Source organism: Crinia signifera, chromosome 8, assembly GCF_055691185.1.
Source record: "Crinia signifera chromosome 8, ASM5569118v1, whole genome shotgun sequence".
Taxonomy (NCBI): Eukaryota; Metazoa; Chordata; class Amphibia; order Anura; family Myobatrachidae; genus Crinia; species Crinia signifera.
The window spans coordinates 153,846-174,764 of record NC_139224.1 but is presented as its reverse complement, the minus strand read 5'-3'; the positions used below and the strand labels follow the sequence as shown (position 1 = coordinate 174,764).

General features: G+C 46.3%; 1 long non-coding RNA gene across 1 annotated transcript; it reads left to right on the top strand.

The window, feature by feature from the left end:
* Window positions 1-17,383: 17,383 nt before the first annotated feature.
* LOC146026922 (uncharacterized) lies at window positions 17,384-17,875 on the top strand. Its single transcript, XR_014454574.1, has 3 exons — window positions 17,384-17,456; window positions 17,559-17,677; window positions 17,780-17,875. It is a non-coding gene; the product is annotated as an uncharacterized LOC146026922 (long non-coding RNA).
* The last annotated feature ends 3,044 nt before the right edge of the window (window positions 17,876-20,919 follow it).

Sequence of the window (20,919 nt, the reverse complement as noted above, 5' to 3'; positions counted from 1 at the left end):
CTGACAGAAAGTTGGAGAACTTCCTTAAGCTAATTTTTACAACAACTGGGGCGGTTGCACGGCCTACCCTGGCATCTGCCTGGGTGGCGAAGGCCATGGTAAAATGGATTTCTCTCCTCACTAATATTATTACTGAGGGAGATAGTGTAGATGACATGTTTCCTATTCTTGACATCATGCATCAGGCTGCACTATATTTGGGAGAGGCTACATTAGATGCAGCCACTCTTACTTCAAGAGCATCTGCCTCGGCAGTGGCGGCATGACGATCCCTGTGGCTTCGCTCTAGGAAAGCGGATAATGAGTCCAAGCAAACTCTAGAGCATTACCCTTTGCGGGTTCTCTATTGTTTGGATCAGAGATGGACAAAATCGTGGCCACGGTGGCTGCCTCAAAGGCGGCTTTCCTGCCATCCACTCCTGCTCCACGTCTGCGACCGGCGTTCCAGTCCTTTCGTTTCCAGGGCAGGGGTAGGGGACAGTCGTTCACAAAGACTCAGGCCCAACCCGAAAAGCCCTCTAGGGCCAGGGTAAAACGTCTCTGGCCCACTAGACGTGCTGAACATAAACCCGAGGATAAGCCCTCGGCATGATGGGCCGGCGCTCCACCTGGGGTATCCCAGGGTGGGGGGTCGCCTGCTTCAGTTTTCGGACATGTGGCTGGAATCCACGATAGATGCTTGGGTTCGAGACGTAGTCTCCAAAGGCTATTCTATAATGAAAAAAATTGAATCACCACCAGGTGATAAAAGGCGCTAGAGAGATGGGGTGTGTTGTTATGGCAGCTCACACGTAGGGGGGGTTCAGTCCCCTGAAGGTGGGTACACAGAAAAGACAAAAAGTAGTGTAGAGCGCCAAAGGGATTGAGTTTCCCTAAAATTAATTAGATCTGAATAAAAATTGGATCAATTGGGTATCACAAAATAAAAATACATTTATTCAATCAAAACATATTCAATGTAAATACACATTATTAAAAATTATTGCACTTGTAAGAAATATGGCATACAGTAAACCACTTGTCAGAGAATAAAGTTGTGTTGGATACTTAAGTGAGTCCCGCTTGTTCCAGGTTCTGCTACCTTCTCAATGGAATTGGATGGTCCCCAAGTTGGAGGGGGACAAGGGGGGGGGCAAGGTGGAGGGAATCCAAAATGGCTTGATCCTGCTGGAGGCCTTGGTTTCCACTGGTGGGCAAGATGTATAATACCTCACTGCTCGGATGAGAGGCTCCAAATATGTAAGCAGGTACTGAATCCCAAAATTTGTACATCCAGGTTGAGAATAATTAGCACGGTGCTGGGTCCATGGAAAGAGAAGTTGGTAGCTGGTTCAAGGGGTGATGGTGGGTATCCAAGAAGATATTCACAAAGTGCAGACAAGGGCTTACTGACGCGTTTCGTTGCGCTCTGGCAACTTTCTCAAAGGTATGCCACTGTTAGTATGCTGTGGGTTTATATACCTACTAACAGGAAGTGCATCATCACAATACAGGAAACAGTTACCCAATTGATCTTAAAAATTAAATACACATTATTAATAGATTTCCCTACATCTCTCAAATTAGATTGTGTAGGGTGATCGAATAGGAGGCAGTCAAAGATTAAACAAATACATAATATGCACAAGATAACATGGAAAAAGGTTTATAATGTTCCATTTCCGGTCGTTGGAACGCACGCTGCGTCCAACTTCCGGTTTTTGGAACGCATCATGATGGCCAATGGAGGAATCTATTAGTTGTTGTACAAACGCTCTAAAATGTATGATTGGATGCGCGTTTTTGCGCTCTAACAGTGGGGCAGTCAATAGCGCTAGAGGGGGATCACATCCACATGTTACACTATTGTTTAGTGTGTTGACGCCGGCTAAAAGCTTAGAGCCGGAGCATCATTTCCGGTGCGTGACACGCATATCCGGTGCGTGACACGCAGGAAGAAAGTGCTGTACTTTCTGTTTTTTTCTTTCTTCCTCATACAGCGGACAGGCGTCCAAGGAGCGAGTATTTATACACAAAAACGCCATGGAGTATCAATATAACAAGTCATCATCTCAGCAAAGTGTATATATGTTTTTTAACTAATAAACATCACTAATCTTTAATAATACGAGTAGATCACAATATAAGAACGGTGTTATTGCACGGAACACCACAAGAGGGAGCTGAGGTATATTATATTACAACGATATATGGTGACAAAAGAGGTTATGACAATATGAAATAGGGATTTAGCAAGGATGTTATATAATCACTATGTGTAGTATTGGTTCAAATATCTTGTTTAGACGGGACAATATAATAAGGCAAAAATAAATAAGTATAAAAATATATAAATACAAAGAAAATATAATATAAGAAAGTCTGGCTGATTAATAGATCAATCATTATAAATTAATTAATTAAACTAATTAATCAAATTAATTGAACCTGAGATAAGTATAACAATATACGGTCCATTTTTCGACCAGTGTATCTCTGGGAATACCACATGGAGTTAGCAATATTCTATTATTCTTCGTTGAAGGGGTATAATAAAATGAGGTGAGGGAAATAGTGATTTTGATAATATTAATCTAGAGTATATACACATAGGATATAGAGGATATGTATATAGACATTAACAAGCAGATGTATAGAATACTAGTGTGATTGGTATAATATTATTATTTGGATCCATAGGTATAGGATGGAAAACAAAAGTTCTAATTCATTTACAGGCATACATTCAATTCTATTTGATCGTTGAGACCCTCTGGATGTATTGAATTCATGACGTGCATCCAGTAGATCTCCTGGCGGCTAAGGATGTTAAAGCGATCTCCGCCTCTCTCTGTATTCTTAATGTGTTCCAATCCTATAACCTTCAGACATTTGGGGTCACTATTGTGGTGATGAAAGTAATGTCTGGATACACTGTGGTCCAATTTTTTATTTAGGATGTTTCTCCTATGTTCGAGAAAACGTACTTTTATTGTTCTGGTAGTGCGGCCTATGTAGTTAAGGTTACATGAGCAAGTTAGCATATAGATTGCATAAGAAGTCTCGCAGTTGATGAATGTTTTAATTTTATATGTTTTATTTTCAGCTGTGGTGATACATTGTGTTTTATTACAGATGTGTTGACAAGTGATACATCTATTTTTGTTACATCTGTAACAACCGGAAAGAGAATTTGAAATGGATTGTAACCAGTTCGTGTTGTCTGGTTCGGTTTTTTTACTTTTGTAAAAACTAGGTGCCAGAATATTCTTTATCGTTTTGTTTTTCTTAAAAATAAACTTTGTTTTTTTTGGTAATTTATCTCTCAGAACGGGGTCACATTTTAACAGGTTATAATTTTTATTAATGATCTGTTTAATTTGATTAGATTCATTATTGAAGGTGGAGATGAAGGGAACTTCCATCTCTATATCTTCTTCATCTAAAGTTTTTTTATATTTGTTTTTGGGAATCAATAATTTAGATCTATCTGTTTTCTCGGCGTCACGTATGGCTTTATTTATTAGATGTTGTTGGTAGCCTCTTTCTGAAAAGGCAGCTGCCATTGTGGTGCTTTGTTCTTGAAACAAAGTTATATCGGAGCAGTTCCTTCTTAGTCAAAGGAATTGCCCTCTCGGAATATTTTGTTTCCAGGGGGGGGGGTGTGCGCTCTTGTAATGTAAATATGAATTAGTGTTTACTTCTTTATTGTAATTTGAGGTATGGATCTGATTATCTATGATGTTGAGGGTGATGTCCAAGTAGTTAATCTGAGAAGGATGGTAGGTATGTGTAAATTGAAGATTGAAGGGGTTGGAGTTCAGGTAAGTAACAAAAGAAAGTGCCGATTGTGCGTCACCATCCCAAATGAAAAATAAATCGTCTATATAACAGCCATAGAGGACCAGGTCAGCCCCCCGCACGCCCCCCCACACAAGCCGGTCTTGGACCATGCCCATGTAGAGGTTGGCGTAGCTGGGGGCGAACCTGGTCCCCATGGCCGTCCCCATCCTCCAAAGGCTATTCTATAACCTTTCGCCGTCGACCACCAAGCTCATTCTTTTCAACAAGTTCTCCCAAGGACTTGGAAAAGCGCGTAGCCCTGGAACAGGCCATACAAAAGCTACTGTCAGCAGGTGTCATTGCCCCCCTTTCCAGTGTCGCAGCAAGGCACAGGTTTCTACACCAGTCTTTTCTTGGTACGGAAGCCCAATGGGACCTTCCGTCCCATTTTAAATCTAAAGAGGCTAAACAAATTCCTCCGGGTCCCAAAGTTCAAGATGGAGACTTTGCGGTCCATTGTGCTGGCGTTGCAACCAGGGCACTACATGGCATCCCTCGACATACAAGATGCGTATCTGCATGTACCCATCAAACAAGAACACTGGCGGTTCCTCAGGTTTGCGCTGCAGGACCGTCATTTTCAATTTAAGGCACTACCTTTCGGCCTGGCTACAGCTCCCCGGGTGTTTACGAAGGTCATGTAGTGTGCAGTGCTCTTCGCCACCAGGGTGTTCGGATTCTCCCATACCTGGACGATCTGTTGATCCTGGCTCAGTCGCCTCAGGTTCTCCAGGCACACTTGACCAAAGTCGTGGCGGTCCTGGAACGCCACGGCTGGATAATCAATTGGCCAAAGTCATCCATAGTCCCTTCTCAATCCATGATTCACCTAGGGGCCCTGTTGGACACAGTAAATCAGCGGATTTACTTGCCGGAGATCCACCGCAAGGCCCTACAGTCCTGGGTTCAACATCTTCTCTCGCTCAGGTGTGTCTCAATCCATGCCTGCATGAGGGTGCTGGGCTCCATGGTCTCGACCTTCGACATGGCAGAGTACGCACAGTTCCACTCTCGCCCATTAAAGCAGGAAATTCTAAGGAAATGGTCGGGGTCATACTCCAACATACGGTCACACCTGATTGTGTTATCACCGGCAGCTCGGAGTTCCCTATCATGGTGGCTTCTAGATCAGAACCTCATGGAAGGGAGGCCTTTTTGGATTCAAAGGTGGACTCTCCTCACCACGGATGCCAGTCTTCGTGGTTGGGGAGCAGTCACATGTCAGAAATCCTTTCAGGGGCTTTGGACTCCACAGGAATCCTTGCTATCCATCAACACTCTCGAACTGAGGGCTGTCTTTCTAGCTCTCCGCCAGGCGGAGCCTTGGCTTCAAGGTCACCCAGTGCAAGTCCAGTCGGACAATGCGACGACGGTGGCTTATATCAACCACCAGGGTGGCACTCTGAGTCGAGCAGCTATGGCGGAGGCCTCTTGTATCTTCCAGTGGGCGGAGAACAAGATCCCGGCATTATCGGCAATCTTCATCCCGGGCCTCCTCAATTGGGAGGCGGACTTCTTGAGTCGGCAGACTGGATGCCGGCGAATGGACCCTCCATCCGAAAGCGTTCCAGATGTTGGTAGACCGGTGGGGCAGACCGGAGGTGGATCTGATGGCATCACGCCACAATCACCAGGTCACCCTGTACGGTTCCAGGTCTCGAGATCCGAACGCTTGCATGGTAGACGCTCTGTCAGCCCAGTGGCCGTTCGCTCTCATGTATGCCTTTCCCCCATTTTCGCTCCTTCTCCGAGTCCATCGCAAATTGAAGGCAGAAGGGGGCACGTTGATCTTGGTGGCCCCTCATTGGCCTCGGAGGATCTGGTTCTCAGATCTGCAGGCCCTGTCAGTGGCCCCTCCAATCCGGATACCTCTGTGGCCGGATCTGCTCTCGCAAGGGCCGTGCCTCCATCCCGATCTGCAGCGGTTGTCTTTAACGGGGTGGCTGCTGGGAATGGGATTATACGGTCGACGCATATAACATCGACGGTATTTAGGTCGAAGCCGTTAGTCCGACTGTACGGTTTTATCGAAAGTTTATAGACAGACAGTAGCATTAGGTCGATCACAGTTAGGTCGAAATATGCAAGGTCGAACGGTATAAAGGTAGACCGCTATTAGGTTGGCCTGTAAATAGGTCGAACAGTATTAGGTCAAACTATCCATAGGTCGAACCCTATTAGATCGACCAGTACAAGGTCGATACTAATTAGGTGGGCCGCTATTAGGTCGAACTATAAATAGGTTGACCGGTTCAAGGTCGAAGATTACAAGATCGAACCTTTATTGGTCGTCCGCTTTTAGATCTCCAAGTACAAGGTTGAAAATTAATAGGACGACGGCTATTAGGTCGAACTGTAAATAGGTCGACCGTGACAAGGTCGAAAAGTAAAAGATCGAACCTAATTTGGTCGACCGCTTTTACATCGACAAGTACAAGGTCGAAAATTAATAGGTCGACTGCTATTAGGTCGGCAAACGCAAGGTCGACTGTTTATAATCAGAGCGCATTTCGCTCGCCTTACTCAAGGTCCACCGTTAATAGTTTGACATCTTTCTACGATGCACCACCCCTAAGTCCCCCTATATCTGTCAAAATCTAGACACCGCTATATCCCCCTAGTCACCCATCAGTCAGTCAACATGCAGACCACGTTGAGCAGCAGTATTCTGACCTTCACCACAAGTGCCAGAATGACCTGGCACTGTTCAGCGCCCAACACCCCCAATAAACCCTCACCCATGAAGGTCTCCACCCCTGGGATCCCTCCATCTCCCTAGCTGCACCCATAAAATACGGCACCCCCATTCCCGGCTAAATGCAGACTCCCCAAGCCTCCCATACAGTCACACAGCCTCCCGTCTACATTCAGGCGCTTAGCTGTACTAGACAACTTGGATGTAGCAGCGCTGTAAACTAATGTATGTTTTTGTAAAAAATGAGAATAAAAATAAGGATTGGACTGATTGTACAATTAAAAACAATAATACATTTATTAATAGAGTGACCAAGTGCTGGTATGGTAAAAAATGGGGGGGCGGAGATAAAATCAAATTGCAGAACTGTCCATTCCTATTGTGCCGAAGACAATATTTAGTGCGAATGCATAAAAAATGGAGCCTGTACCAACAACTCGGGCCTTGAGTCCCAGGGAGCACAAGCTACACCCCGGTGTGTCTACAGGTGGACGGTAACCCCTATCCATTTTTTATGCATTCGCACTAAATATTGTCTTCGGCACAATAGGAATGGACAGTTCTGCAATTTGATTTTATCTCCGCCCCCCCCCATTTTTTACCATACCAGCACTTGGTCACTCTATTAATAAATGTATTATTGTTTTTAATTGTACAATCAGTCCAATCCTTATTTTTATTCTCATTTTTTTACAAAAACATACATTAATTTACAGCGCTGCTACATCCAAGTTGTCTTTTCTATCCAGCTCGGGCCTAACTAACCCGACAAACCAGCAGCTGCTAGTGACACAAATCAGGTCACAGCGCCACCTACCACCCCCTCCCCCCGTGGAGGTACCTTTGCTTAGCTGTACTATAGCGCATTGCCGGGGCTTATCATGACTGCCGCGCCCAGTAGGCAGCTGCCTAGGGTGTCGCGATCTGGGGGGGGGCGCTAAAGTCGGCCTTTCCAATATTCTAGCATGTCTATGAGCATCCCTGTTGTACTTAATGCAGCTGGCTGCTGTGGAACCTCTGAGACCTCCCCCACACTTTCCCTAGAGGCATACTTCCCTACTTTGGTTACTAACATGACTCACACCGGCCCTGGTGGCACCACAAGTGCCAGAACGACCTGGCACTGCTCAGTGCCGCACATCCCCATTACACCCTCATCCATGAAGGGCTCCACCCCTGGGATCCCTCCAAACTCCCTAGCTGCACCCATAAAATACGGCACCCCCATTCCCAGCTAAATGAAGACTCCCCAAGCCTCCCCATACATTCACACAGCCTCCCGCCTCCATTCAGTCGCCTAGCTCCACTCTAGCGCATTGCCGGGGCCTATCATGACTGTGGCACCACAAGTGCCAGAACGACCTGCCACTCTTCAGCGCCGCACATGCCCATTAAACCCTCACCCAGGAAGGGCTCCACCTCTGGGATCCCTCCATCTCCCTAGCTGCACCCATAAAATACGGCACCCCCATTCCCGGCTAAATGCAGACTCCCCTAGCCTCCCCATACAGTCACACAGCCTCCCACCTACATTCAGTCGCCTAGCTCCACGCTAGCGCATTGCCGGGGTCTATCATGACTGTGGCACTACAAGTGCCAGAATGACCTGGCACTGTGCAGCGCTGCAAACACACCCAATACACACTCACCCATCACAGTCTGCACCCCTGGGATCCCTCCATCTCAGTAGCTGCACCCATAACATACGGCACCCCAAAGCACCCCTATACCCTACTAAATCCAGACTCCCCTAAACCTCCACCTAGTCAACCCACAGTTTTTGTTTATAACCCCAACAAAACACTGTTAATAGAGGTTTTATGGACACTGTTTTTTATTGTGGTACTACAGGTCCCATAATGGCCTGGCAGTGTGCTGCGCTATGCTAGCACTGGCGCTCCGCCTCCCATCATTTACTGTGTCATATGTGTTTTATTTGGCAGTTGGCAGGTGTGTGTAACCTTTTTAACTTTAAATGGTAATGGTCCTGGCAGCACTTCATAAACAAACTAACAAACATCACAGTTTCTTCGCGCCAATATTCCACCATTCAGATATGTGCTCCAAATGCATCATTTAAATGAACAAATTAGGATGCCCTCTATGTATTATGGTGCCACTAAGCTGTCCAATGAAACCATAGCAATGTTATTTTGAAGGAGGAGCTATGTTTTGCCGCTCTTTTACATAATAAAAACCTGTCCCTCCCTTGCTTAGGCGCCATTTGCTAGAGATTGCTGTCTGGCTGCGTAAGTTTGGCTGGCTTCTCGTTATTGGCTTTTGGATTACAATCACCGGCAGGAGAGCTTTGTTGAGCGGAGTAGTGTTCTGACAAGGCCGGAAGGAGTGACCGTAAGGCGCAGAGGAGGAGACCCACCGGCAGAGCAGGAGACCCATTGGACCCGAACCTGTGGAATTTCTCGTCTTCATTGTAAGCGCAGAACTCCCTCCTCCTCTCCACCCATAGACACTGTGCTGTATCTAGTTCCCCCCCCCCACACGCCGCTTCACCTTTTACAATCATCTCCATTACACCAACCGCTGTTCCCCCGGCCCCCCACACCACCAGAGGGTATTCTCCCGGTCCCACCTCCCTACCACCGGCCCCCCCCTCACAACACCACAGGGTATTCTCCCGGTCCCACCTCCCTACCACCGCCCCCCCCTCACAACACCACAGGGTATTCTCCCGGACCCGCCATATAACCGCACCCCCCATACTTAATAAAACTGCTCCCCTACACCACAGGCTTAATCTCCGGGTCTGCCCTCATTACACTCTCACACACTAACCCCAGCATCCTCTACACACTTAGTAGTAATTTTTCTATGCAGACTATATAGTACCGTTAGGTAAATGTCTTGCTTTATGTCTTTCAATTTAGTCCTAACTTTTTATATGTACTGTTTAATGTGTCCTGCTTTAAAACAGGTGTTGTCAGTGAGCATAAAAAAGGAGATGTGTGTACCAGCGCGGGCTGAAAGGGATATATATAAGCAAAAATTTGCAGAACGGTATCCTGTACAATAAGGAATTTATTAAGAATAAAATTTAAAAAAGCTGTAATAGCATATGAAATTTATACTTCATAAAAAAGGGGGTTACAATAATGTATAAAATATAACCATGTGGACATTCAATACTCAGCACAATTATATAGCACAAAGATATATCTTGCTCCTGAAGAAGCTGGGTGTTTTGGCCCAGGGAAACACGTTGAGCCTTTTTATCAAGTGGACCATTATACCTCCAGCACATTGCTACTATTCGAGTTCATCCACACCAACCAAGACATCTTCTTGTGCATTGCACCACCCCATCCGGACTCATTATCCGAGGCACACACGGAAATCATTCCTTCCTCCAGGTTCTACCATCTTTTCCATCAGAGACACCTAATTCTCCATCTGGACTCTGTTTTGGGATCGCCATTGGCCACCTGGTTACCTGCTTATATGGGACTACACCTTCAGATGTCAGTGTGGTAATATGCAAATTATATGCTATACTCATAACCATCCGAAATTGTGCTGAGTATTGAATGTCCACATGGTTATATTTTATACATTATTGTAACCCCCTTTTTTATGAAGTATAAATTTCATATGCTATTACAGCTTTTTTAAATTTTATTCTTAATAAATTCCTTATTGTACAGGATACCGTTCTGCAAATTTTTGCTTATATATATCCCTTTCAGCCCGCGCTGGTACACACATCTCCTTTTTTTTCCTATATTCTTTTGAGGACCTGACAAGTCCTAAGTACCAGCTGCAGATAGTAGCGCACTGATTAAACCCCCCTTTTCTTTTCTCTTGTTGTCAGTGAGCATGACTGTAAAATAATGCAGGTGTCACTATGGCTGACTTTGCATCCATGGCGACGCCTGCGTTATTCTTCAGTCATCCCCACTCACCAGTCGCTCATGCTGATTGGTGTGGATTAGGCCTTGCTTTTGATTGATGGATTTTTTTTGACAGGTGTTGTCAGTGAGCATGACTGTAAATCCATTCAGATGGGTGACATGGCAAAGTGCAGTTATGTTAATTCTATAATAGAGAATTGATTTATTTTTCCGGTACTTGTGTACTAGCACGGCGCCCCGATAATGGGTCGCACGATGTCTTTATCGCATTGCATGCCATACACGCGACGCAATATCGGGCAATATTTGCCATGCAATGGGATGGCATGCGATTATACATTGTATAAGCACCCTAATGGGTGCTTAAAATGCTTAAATGCACCCCCATGCCACCCCCCCCAGTATAAACGTGAACCCGAAGCGTGGCGAGCGCAGCGGTACGCGTCCTACGACCTTTTCATACCCCCACTATCCACGTCGGCGTGGAGTTGAGACTAGAAAGTGTGGCGAGCGCACGCTGATACCTTCACAGGTATGCGCGTCCCCTCACGGGCTTCACAGGTGTCCACGTAGCAAGCCCCGCTTCGGGCTCGGTGGCTCGCTGTGCTCGCCACACTTTATATTCTCAGCTCCACGCCGACGTGGATAGTGGGGGTATGAAAAGGTCGTAGGACGCCTACCGCCGCCCCTCGCGGGCTCGCTGCGCTCGCAACGCTTCGGGTTCACGTTTATACTGGGGGGGTGCATTTAAGCATTTTAAGCATTAGGGTGCTTATACAATTTATAATCGCATGCCATCGTATGCCATATACAATGGCATACAATTTTAAAATTGTATGCCATCGTACACTATAGCACGAAATCGCGTCGCATCGCATACCATCGCATGCGAAATGGTATGCGATGCGATGGGCGCCGTGTTAGTACACAAGTACCATTTTTCCTAAACAATATGTGTGTGTATTAGAGTGGCCAATCCCGGGATCGGCGGGATCCCGGGATTTGGCCCCTAAAATGCTGGGATTTCAATCCCGGGATTGGAGTTTCCAATCCCGGGATTTTCGGTATTAGACTGCGCATGCGCAGTCTAATGCCGGGCAGCGTCTGAGCGTGTGCTCAGATGCTGCCCGGCTTCTCCCTTACCCGGCAGTATGGCTCTGCACAGCGTGACGAGCCCAAAGGTCACGCTGCGCAGGCCAAGTAGCAGCTGCACATAGACGCGTCCAACATGACATGCCCGCCTAACCGGCTCCCGCTGCTCACCCGCCCGCCTCCCGGCTGCTCACCCGCCCGCCTCCCGGCATCAATCAGCCGCCCACCCTCCCAGCTTCACCGACCACCCTCCCGGCCGCACCGCACATGTAAGTAAATATGCGGGGCGGCCGGGCAGGTTTTTTAATCAGGGAAGCCAATCCTGGTATCCCGGGAATCCCGGGATCGGGCATTTTTCAATCCCGAATTCCGGGATTGAAAAAATGCTCCGGGATTGGCAACCCTAGTGTGTATAAATATATACATGGATGTGTATCTATAGATAAAATATCTATATATAATCTAAAACATTGCTTTTGTCCCTTAAGTTTATTTTTTAGAAATGTCCCAGGAAGAAAGAAGGAGGCTTTCTCTCTCCTCAGAGGAAGAGCAGGCATCGCAACAGAGAGAAGAATTGGATTTACCAATGGCTCAACAAGAAAGAGGTAGACTTTCTCTCTCTTCACAGGAAGAAGCAGAGCAGAGACAACCATCACAGAGTGCCAAAGAAGATGACGCTGGAGAAGCAATCGGCAACAGAGGACCCAATTTCACAGATGAAGAAACTGAGACCCTCATCACTCAGGTAATACATCACTTTGTTCAGCTGTATGATCCACAGGAAAGGACTTCACAAGCCAGATTGCCAAGCACGGCATGGGATGAAGTTTCACATGCAGTCAGCGGAGAGGGGATTTTCCACCGAACACAGGAAAGCTGCAAGAAGAGGTGGCGTGACTGCAGAAGAGCGACCAGTCAGAAGATGCAGAGTGGCCACAAGCTGCAGAAGGATTGGGAGAAGAAGCTAGAAGAGTTCTTGAAGGTTGTCCCAGAAGAAAGGCCTGGAACCAGTGCACAAGGTATAATTTTTGGGGGTGTTTGTTTTTATGCATATGTAAGTGTGTCTATATGTTTGACTCTTAAAGCTTGCAGCTTAAGGAGTCAGAGGGCCTGCAACATAAATTATATAGACATGCACTTGCATTTTGCTGTTAAAAATCATTCAATATGCTTTGAAATGATATCTCAAGGGCATGAAAATAAAACTTAGTCTACACTAAATTTAATTAAATAAGTCTGTATAAAGATTACCTTGTAATGCAATTACAAATGTATTAACTCTAACATAATTTTTTTAAGGTGCTACAAAGGATGCAGCAAAAAAGAAGACGGCAAAGGAAACCACGCCGCAGAAGCAGTCAAAAAAATCACACACAGGTGAGGAATGCCATTGCTAATTTAGGATTTACCATTTGAAAGAGCTGCAATATTATTATCTCTTATATATTTGGCTACATGTGTCAATCATCCTCAGAGTGTGTCTATAACGCTGGGCGGGATCACACATGAAACGCCACCCCCCACCTAGCCTTATACACACACAAACATACACAAGTAGCCAAATATATAATACACACATTGGCCTCTGCCTGCACTACTCTTCCCCCGTCCCTGCAGCTGTGAACCTGAGGAACCACAAGTCAGGTCAGTAAGACAGCAGCGCATACCCCCTAAGTGGTGCATCCCCAGTTGCCCCCCACCCCTGCGCATCTCCCGCAGGTGGCACCAGACTGAACACCACACCACAATCTCTCGCCCGTGTACATCCGCAGCAATGCCACCAGCACAGCAAACCACCTCATCTATGGACAGTGTCCACGCACCCCACAAAATCTTCCAACAGTGCCCACAGCCCTCAGTCTCCCAGCACCATCGCCAGCCGCACTGCCCCCAATCAACCCCCCATCTCAAGCACAGTGTCCCCAGCCATCAGACCCCTGCATGCCCCCCCCACCCCCAACTGCAATCTCCCACCAGTGTCCACACACCTTAAGTCCCACTCTAGAATCACCAGCCCACCATGCTCTCCAGACAGCGTCCCCAGCTATCAGTCCCCCACCAGCCTCACCGCCCACACTCTCTCACCAGTGTCCCCAGCCATCACACACCCAGCACAATCACCAGACGCCCCGCACTCAATCTCCACCCCCTCTAATCTCCAGCCCAGTGTACCCACCCATCACACCCCCAATAGCGCCAACATCCACAATAACAGGCCACCGCAATCTCCCGCCCTCATTCCCCTGCCAACATCGCCATCAGCACTGCAACCCCCACCACCCCCAGACAGTCTCACCATCCCTCAGTCTCCCATCAGCATCACCAGCTGCCCCCCCTAAAATGTTTCCACAGCCTATCGCCCAACCACAAGACCCGGTGCACCGCACTCCCTAGTTATCCTGCCACTGTCCCCAGTCATCAGTCCCCCGGCAGCATAACCAACCAAAACAAACAGCCCTCCTCATCCCCCCACCATCCCACCCGATCTCTGGACAGTGCCCTCAGTCCCTCTATACCCGCACCCTCTCCCACTAATCTCCCGCCACTGTCCCCATCGCTTAATCCCCCCGCAAGCATCAACAGCCCCTACACCACCCACATGAGGCCATGCACCTAACCAAACCACAACACCGTCAAGGCTCAACCCACAGCCTGCAACTACACAACCCACATTATCCACAAACCTGCCACTTCCATTCCCACACCACCCCCAAAGCAGCTACCTCCACCCATAGAACCCCTGCAATAAATACCTTCACAGGTTAAGGGGGCGCAGCCCCTTACGACGGTGTGAAGGGCGCGATGAAGTTTAAGTAATAAGCAATAATAACAATTGTATAATGTTTACCTTTTTTTACATAATGATCACCAACAGATTCCACATTTGAGGATCCAAAGGCGGAAAAGAAGATCACGCCGCGGAAGAAGTCGAAAACTTTGCACACAAGTGAGGAATGCAATTGTTAATTTATGTTGTACTAACTTTTTCATTTAGGAAGTAATATTTGAAAGAGGTGAAATATTAGTGCTTATTATAGAATAGTTGTTATTTAAGTAATGTTTACCTTTTTTTCCAAAAAGGATCACCAGCTGATTCAACGCCTGTAGATCCAAAGACAGAAAAGGAGATAACGCTGCGGAAGAAGTCGAAAACTTCACACACAAGTGAGGAATGCAATTGTTCATTTATGTAGTTCTAACATTTTAATTTAGGAAGTACCATTTGAAAGCCGAAATATTAGTGCTTATTACTTAAATATTAACAAATAGTCTGTAATGCTTATATATAAAAAAAAAGTAATCATCACCAATGGATTCAAAGACAGTAAAGGAAATCACATCGCAGAATGCGTCAAAATCAGCACACACAGGTGAGGAATGTCATTTTTAATAAATGTTGTACTTAATGTTTGAATATTACAGCTGCTGTTGAAAAGGTCAAGAGAAGGGTTTCTTTTGGAGCATTTCAGAAAGAAACCACAGCACCAACCGGTGAGCTGCCTGGTAAGCCATGGTCAAAAATAAATTAACCTTTTCAGTACAAATATTACAAACATTATCAAATTATTTTGGTATTTTTCAATTATAGCAACACTAATGGAGGAAATCGAAAGTGTCCCTCTGCTTCAGACACCGTTGCAAGACGTTACAATGCAACAAGAAGCTGAAACACGGAGCCATCCTCTTGAGGACCAGCATGTTTCACCTAAAATACCGGAATCTGCACAACAAGGTTAGAATTGAAATTTGTGAATATGTTTGATGGAAAAATGAATATTACATAAAAAACTAAACTGATTTTTGTATTATAGATTCACAGCAACTGCCATTCTGGAGGCTTTGAGGCACTTGGAGGAAAGAAGAGCTGAAGATGCTGAAAGGAATGCGAGTCGTTTTGACAAGATGGAACAGAGCATCAATCAGATGAATGCAACCATCAGTCAACAAACAGAGGCAATGATATCGATTGGTCGATATTACGATGAACTTGTGGCATCAAATGTATCTCTGGTTGGACATGTACAGACAATGCAGCAGAAGATTGATGACATGACCACAACACAGAACCAAGAGAGGGAAGGACAGGTGACTCTGCAACAAATGAGTACACAACTGACTGACTTCCAGGCCAACCATTCAGTGCAATGTCAACACATGCAACAGATTCTACAGTGCATGCTTATGTGGCAGCAGCAGTGCAATGCCAATAGCAGCATGAACTGTACAAGCCTTCAGCTGATGACAGAAGAAAGATCTTCAGCCACACAAGTTCGTGGACTCCGACAAACTTCACCATCAACATCATTGATCCTGGTTGGTATGCTCGACAAGAGGAAGCTGAAAGAGCATACCAAAGCCATCAAAGACAGGATTAACTGGAGCAGGCTAGACCACAAGGACAGTTGATGCAGTCCCTAACACATGACCGCTGTGTTTGGGATAGAGCACTTGATCTGGTACGGGAAGATGTAGCGGAGGAGGAGCGGCTCAAAAGAGCACAACAGGAGGCTGAGCGTGCCAGAGCCGAAGAGGCTGAGCGTGCCAGAGCCAAGGAAGCGGAGCGAGTCAGAGCCGAGGAGACTGAGCATACCAGAGCAGAAAAGGAGAACTTTGATCGATTAACACAAGAAATGTGGAACAGAGCAGTGAAGGAAAATGAGGAGAGAGTACAAAGCGAGAGAGAGGCAGCCATAGCCCAGCAGAAGGAGCAGGCGGACATGGGCCAAAAGGAAACGCAGGCAAACTTTTGCCTGATTGAGATGATGATTACAGCACAGCAAAAACGGGAAAATAAACAGCAGCATGTGGCCACATGAAGTGAGGAGCAGCAGGTGTTCAGAGGACCAAAGGACAAGGTTCTCAGATCCACAAAGGAGGTCATGGCTGAAAGAATGGCAAAGGAGAAGGCTGAAGGAGCCAAGGAGGAGCATTCTTGGGGAGTGGTTCAAGGAAACCAGAACAAAGGCCAGCAGAAGGAGCAGACAGACACAGCACAACAGGAGACACAGGCGAGCATGCGCCTGACAGAGATGTTGACGACAGCACAACAAAACCTGGCAAGTTTAAAGAAGCAGCATATGGCCACAGGAAGTAAGGAGCACAAGGTTGTCAGAGGAACAAAGGAAAAGGTGGTTAGAGCCATAAAGGAGGGCAAGGCAGGAAGACAAAAAAAGACAAAGGCTGGCACAGCACAGGAGGAGCTTGATTGGAGAGTGGTGCATGACAAGAAAGAGACAGCACAGCCGAAGGAGCAGGCGCTCACAGCTCCAAAGGTCAAGGTGGTCAGAGCACCAAAGGAGGTGAAGCCGGCCAAAGCACCAAAGGAGGTGAAGCCGGCCAGAGAACCAAAGGCGGTGAAGCCGGCCAGAGAACCAAAGGCGGTGAAGCCGGCCAGAGAACCAAAGGCGGTGAAGCCGGCCAGAGAACCAAAGGCGGTGAAGCCGGCCAGAGAACCAAAGGCGGTGAAGCCGGCCAGAGAACCAAAGGAGGTGAAGCCGGCCAGAGAACCAAAGGAGGTGAAGCCGGCCAGAGAACCAAAGGAGGTGAAGCCGGTCAGAGAACCAAAGGAGGTGAAGCCGGCCAGAGAACCAAAGGAGGTGAAGCCGGCCAGAGAACCAAAGGAGGTGAAGCCGGCCAGAGCCCCAAAGGTGGACCAGGAGGGCAGAGCCCCAAAGGTGGACCAGGAGGGCAGAGCCCCAAAGGTGGACCAGGAGGGCAGAGCCCCAAAGGTGGACCCTGAAAAAGAAAAAGAGGACCGAGCCTAACCTAAAGGTAATTTTCATTATATTTTATTTACTTTTGTATGTTAAATAAATCTGTTGAATAATGCTTATGCATGATCATTTTATTTCCATTTGAAAATAACTTTGTTTTCCATCAAGGCTCTACAATAGAAGGCTGCCACACTGTCAAGCATCAAGGGGTCCAGTCTGCAAAGAGAAGACATGCTGTCATAAGGCTTTCCAGTGCTGCGGCAGAGGGTAAGTTGCCTCATGCTTTCTTCGCAGGGCAAGAGTGATGTAGGGTAAGGGACAGATAGCAGAGGGTTGAAATCTTTGTCAATAACTCACACTTTCTTTCAGGAATAACGTTCAAGAAGGCTCTGCACCTCTGCCACACTGAAGATTCGTCAAGCATCAAGGGGTCCAGTCTGCAAAGAGAAGATGGGCTGTCATAAGGCTTTCCAGTGCTGCGGCAGAGGGTAAGTTGCTTCATGCTTTCTTCGCAGGGCAAGAGTGATGTAGGGTAAGGGACAGATAGCAGAGGGTTGAAATCTTTGTCAATAACTCACACTTTCTTTCAGGAATAACGTTCAAGAAGGCTCTGCACCTCTGCCACACTGAAGATTCGTCAAGCATCAAGGAGTCCAGTCTGCAAAGAGAAGACGGGCTGTCATAAGGCTTTTACAGTGCTGCGGCAGAGGGTAAGTTGCCTCATGCTTTCTTCCCAGGGCAAGAGTGATGTAGGGTAAGGGACAGATAGCAGAGGGTTGAAATCTTTGTCAATAACTCACACTTTCTTTCAGGAATAACGTTCAAGAAGGCTCTGCACCTCTGCCACACTGAAGATTCGTCAAGCATCAAGGGGTCCAGTCTGCAAAGAGAAGACGGGCTGTCATAAGGCTTTCCAGTGCTGTGGCAGAGGGTAAGTTGCCTCATGCTTTCTTCGCAATAAAGAATCATGTAAGTTTCTTGCATCAACACACATGCAAAGAGGGTACACTTTTTGTCGGAAAGGGGGCTTGGCAAGCATAGAGGGTCAGAGGTAGAAGAGAACCTGGCAGGAGTAGATATGAACTTACCTTTTTTTTTTTTTTTTTCTTTTGCTTCACCTCCATCACGACAAATCCAGACGGAACAGGAGAAGACGTCGGCACAGAAGCGTGCAAGGGTCCAGCCTGGGAAGAGAAGACAATGAGGAGGCTGGCATAGGGCTATCAAGGGAGCTGAATCAAGTAAGTTTCTTGCATCAACACACAAGCAAAGAGGGTACACTTTTTGTAGGAAAGGGGGAGTTAGGGAAAGGTAAAAGGAGATGGTAAAAGGGACAAATTTTTAAACAAGAGACTATAGTGCCCATAAATAACTTATATTTTGTTGGGAGGTTGCATCCTTCAAGCCAAGACCATCCAGGCGGAACAGGAGAAGACGTCGGCACAGAAGCGTGCAAGGGTCCAGCCTGTAAAGAGAACACAATGAGGAGGCTGGCATAGGGCTATCAAGGGAGCTGAATCAAGTAAGTTTCTTGCATCAACACACAAGCAAAGAGGGTACACTTTTTGTAGGAAAGGGGGCTTGGCAAGTATAGAGGGTCAGAGGTAGAAGAGAACCTGGCAGGAGTAGATATGAACTTACCTTTTTTTTTTTTCCTTTTGCTTCACGTCCATCACGAGAAATCCAGATGGAACAGGAGAAGACGTCGGCACAGAAGCGTGCAAGGGTCCAGCCTGGGAAGAGAAGACAATGATGAGGCTGGCATAGGGAGATCAAGGGAGCTGAATCAGGTAAGTTTCTTGCATCAACACACAAGCAAAGAGGGTACACTTTTTGTAGGAAAGGGGGAGTTAGGGGAAGGTAAAAGGAGATGGTAACAGGGACACATTTTTAAACAAGAGATTATAGTGCCCATAAATAACTTATATTTTGTTGGGGGGGTTGCATCCTTCAAGCCAAGACCATCCAGACAGAACAGGAGAAGACGTCGGCACAGAAGCGTGCAAGGGTCCAGCCTGTAAAGAGAACACAATGAGGAGGCTGGCATAGGGCTATCAAGGGAGCTGAATCAAGTAAGTTTCTTGAATCAACACACAAGCAAAGAGGGTACACTTTTTGTAGGAAAGGGGGCTTGGCAAGTATAGAGGGTCAGAGGTAGAAGAGAACCTGGCAGGAGTAGATATGAACTTACCTTTTTTTTTTTTTTTTTTTTTTGCTTCACGTCCATCATGACAAATCCAGACGGAACAGGAGAAGACGTCGGCACAGAAGCGTGCAAGGGTCCAGCCTGGGAAGAGAAGACAATGAGGAGGCTGGCATAGGGCTATCAAGGGAGCTGAATCAGGTAAGTTTCTTGCATCAACACACATGCAAAGAGGGTACACTTTTTGTCGGAAAGGGGGCTTGGCAAGTATAGAGGGTCAGAGGTAGAAGAGAACCTGGCAGGAGTAGATATGAACTTACCTTTTTTTTTTTTTGCTTCACGTCCATCACGACAAATCCAGACGGAATAGGAGAAGACGTCGGCACAGAAGCGTGCAAGGGTCCAGCCTGGGAAGAGAAGACAATGAGGAGGCTGGCATAGGGCTATCAAGGGAGCTGAATCAGGTAAGTTTCTTGCATCAACACACAAGCAAAGAGGGTAAACTTTTTGTAGGAAAGGGGGAGTTAGGGAAAGGTAAAAGGAGATGGTAACAGGGACAAATTTTTAAACAAGAGACTATAGTGCCCATAAATAACTTATATTTTGTTGGGGGGGTTGCATCCTTCAAGCCAAGACCATCCAGACGGAACAGGAGAAGACGTCGGCACAGAAGCGTGCAAGGGTCCAGCCTGTAAAGAGAACACAATGAGGAGGCTGGCATAGGGCTATCAAGGGAGCTGAATCAGGTAAGTTTCTTGCATCAACACACAAGCAAAGAGGGTACACTTTTTGTAGGAAAGGGGGCTTGGCAAGTATAGATGGTCAGAGGTAGAAGAGAACCTGGCAGGAGTAGATATGAACTTACCTTTTTTTCCTTTTGCTTCACGTCCATCACGACAAATCCAGACGGAACAGGAGAAGACGTCGGCACAGAAGCGTGCAAGGGTCCAGCCTGGGAAGAGAAGACAATGAGGAGCCCTGGCATAGGGCTATCAAAGGATGACACATTGGGTAAGTTTGATTTACTTCCTATAATTTTTTTTTCTTTGTTGTGTTTAAAAAACAAACACACATATATATATATATATATATATATATATATATATATATATATATATATATATTTTTTTTTTTTTTATTTGGGTAAATTTTTATTGAAACAAATGAAAGTGAATGTACATCTGTACAGTTAGCAAACATTATTGTCATTCTTAAATTGCATCCGTTTATACATGTATGGACAACAAAACAATAAAACACTTGCCATCATGTCGACATAGATCAGTCTCTGAGTGTTCTTTGTGGCAAGGTTAAGCATCCATAGATAGTGTCGAGAATGTTCAATGGTAGCACAGATGTACATATGAAATTGTCAAATACATTTTTTCCTTAATAAACTATCCCGGTACTCACGCTTTGAGCACCATCCCCCCTCCCACCAACATATAGAAAAGAAGTAGAAAGAGGAAGAAAGAGAAAGAAAATAAGAGAGAGTACAAAAAAAAAAAAGAGAATACAATAAAATAGGTTTGCCTGGAAGATATAGTTGTGTAGGCAAGTAACACGCCAACCGCTGTGAGGGCAGCA